This window comes from Silene latifolia, chromosome 2 (assembly GCF_048544455.1).
Source record: "Silene latifolia isolate original U9 population chromosome 2, ASM4854445v1, whole genome shotgun sequence".
NCBI classification, from domain to species: domain Eukaryota; kingdom Viridiplantae; phylum Streptophyta; class Magnoliopsida; order Caryophyllales; family Caryophyllaceae; genus Silene; species Silene latifolia.
This window is the reverse complement of record NC_133527.1, coordinates 17,741,842-17,744,328: the sequence shown is the minus strand read 5'-3', so window position 1 is coordinate 17,744,328 and position 2,487 is coordinate 17,741,842. Positions and strand designations below refer to the sequence as shown.

General features: G+C 38.0%; 1 non-coding gene across 1 annotated transcript; it reads left to right on the top strand.

The window, feature by feature from the left end:
* Positions 1–595: 595 nt before the first annotated feature.
* LOC141644572 (small nucleolar RNA R71) lies at positions 596–702 on the top strand. Its single transcript, XR_012544185.1, has one exon. It is a non-coding gene; the product is annotated as a small nucleolar RNA R71 (small nucleolar RNA).
* Positions 703–2,487: the final 1,785 nt, after the last annotated feature.

Genomic DNA, 2,487 nt, shown 5'->3' with positions numbered 1-2,487 from the left:
GTAACCTTGGTTTTGGTTGTAAAAGGGTCTTTGATTTTGATTTCTCATGGGTGGTGGGGTGTATGTTGTTTGAGGGTTTTGGACATTTTGGCTTTTGTATGAGAGGTTTGGATGGAATTTGGTATTTTCATTGTAATAGTTGGAATAAGGGGTACCACTCTTTTATGCTTGGAAAGCATTCACTTGTTCATTTGTTCCCCTACATTCACTTTGGTCATGTCCCAAAGTTCTACAATTCTCACATATCCCACTTGGGATTGATGAAGATGCCGTCATGGCATTGACATGATGCTTTGGTGATTTTGAGACTTCTTCAAGTCTAGCCATTGCTTTCTCGAACTTCAAGTTGATAGTATCGATATGGGAGCTAAGTTGAGCACCTAATTGAGTAACGGCGTCCACTTCGTGCTTTCCTCCCCTAGTAGCCTTGCGAGGCCTACTATATTGTGAGTTGTGGATTGCCATCTCTTCAATTTTGCTCCAAGTTTGGTTGTCATCAACCTCGGTGAACATCCCATTCGATCCCATATTAAGGATATTTCTTGAATCTTCATAAAGACCATTCCAAAATTGTTGTACCAAGAACCATTCGCTAAGTCCATGGTGAGGACATGAGCGATAAATTCCCTTGAACCGCTCCCAAGCTTCATACAAAGATTCTTCATCCCTTTGCTTAAGACCCGTAATTTGAGCTCTTAGCATGTTAGTCTTTTCCGGTGGGTAGAATTTTTTGTAGAAAGCTAGAGCCAACTTCTTCCAAGAATCTATTCCGAGAGTAGCCTTATCAAGGCTCTTTAACCATTGTTTGGCGGTGCCAATTAGAGAAAAAGGAAATAAGACCCATCCAATTTGGTCTTGAGCTACACCGGTTTGTGAGATCGCATCACAATAGTCACAAAAAGCCTCCATATGAGAATGAGGGTCTTCACTAGGCACGCCCCCAAATTGGCTTCTTTCAACTAATTGGATAAATGCGGATTTGGCAATAAAATTTCCGGTTAGATGTTGTGGTGTGGGAGTACCATTGGGTAGGTTATCCTCGGTTGGTACGGAATGTGATGAAAACTTAGGCATTGTGGGTTGATTTTGTGGTTGATTTTGTGTTGGGTTCTCCTTACCTTCTCTTGCAAAAGGGTTGATGAACTCAATAGTTGGTTGAATATCTACAACCTCACTAACACCTCTCAAATTCCTCCTAACAAGTCTTCTATTGGTTGTCAAAGTTCTTTCAATTTCACGATCAAAAGGTAACAAATCACCTTGTGACCTTCTAGACATGCAAAATATCAAACAACTTGAAAACAATTAGAACAAACCTTGAGGAGTTTTACTTCCCCAAGGCAAAGAAAGGCACAACTAATAACAATATAAGGAAATATAAATCAAGCTAACACCGTCCCCGGCAACGGCGCCATTTTTTATCGGTCCGTTTCGTGTTCACAATTTAATAGATGTTGTCGTTGGGTCACGTCCGAATCAAAACACAATTTATAACTTCACAAACAACTCTACAATTAGTAAAGAGGCAAGTAAAGGTCGGATCCCAAGGGACGGTAATTGAGATGAGATTTCAATTGTAACTAGTGGTGTCTTAGGGGTGTCACAATTTGGATTGATGTAGAAGGTCACTAAACTAAATAGCAATGAAATTAAACAAGCAAGATGAATTAAAAGGGTTGTAAACAATTGATTAAAAACACTAGGGTATCATGGGGTCATAGGGGAATCATGGGATTTGATCATACAAACATGTTCTCAAATTATAAGCAAGCAATTATTGTTGTGATGGATTGAGTTGGGTTATATCTTACAATCCTAGGAAAGTTTGGGTACCGGAGCCGAATCGATTAGATTGTACAACACCTACAAGTCGACTTAATCTTCCCTACTCAACAACATGCATGGTCTAATGAGACTCGAGTTGGTTTATGTCTTACAAGTCTCATTGAAATGATAGGTGATGGGTCAAAAATGCAAGGATTCATAGGCTCGCATTTCATCAAACATAACATGTGCATGAGTCGAGACCAAAACAAGCAAGCAAATAAACCATGAAAGCATATTAATTTAAGCAGGAATCATTCCCCATGTTGGTTTCCCCTAATTACCCATTAACCCTAGCTAGGTGACTACTCACTCATTATCATGTTGATCATGCTAGCAAGGTTGTCAATCATACCAACAAAATGAAACACGATGAACAAATGAAAGTAATTAACAATAATTAAAAAGGGATTAAGAGGATTATACCTACTAATGATTCCAATAATAAAGCAAGAATAAAAGAAGTACTTGATGCTTGATTGAGAGGTTGTCAATCTTCCAATAATAACCCAAATAATCTTCAATTACCCAAAATAAAGGATGAACAAAAGAGAGATTAAGGAAATAAAACTTGTATTAGAACTTGATTAATTGTTGATTACAATATTAAAGAGAGATTTGATTGATAATTACTATCCTAAGAATTGATAAGAAGAACATGCT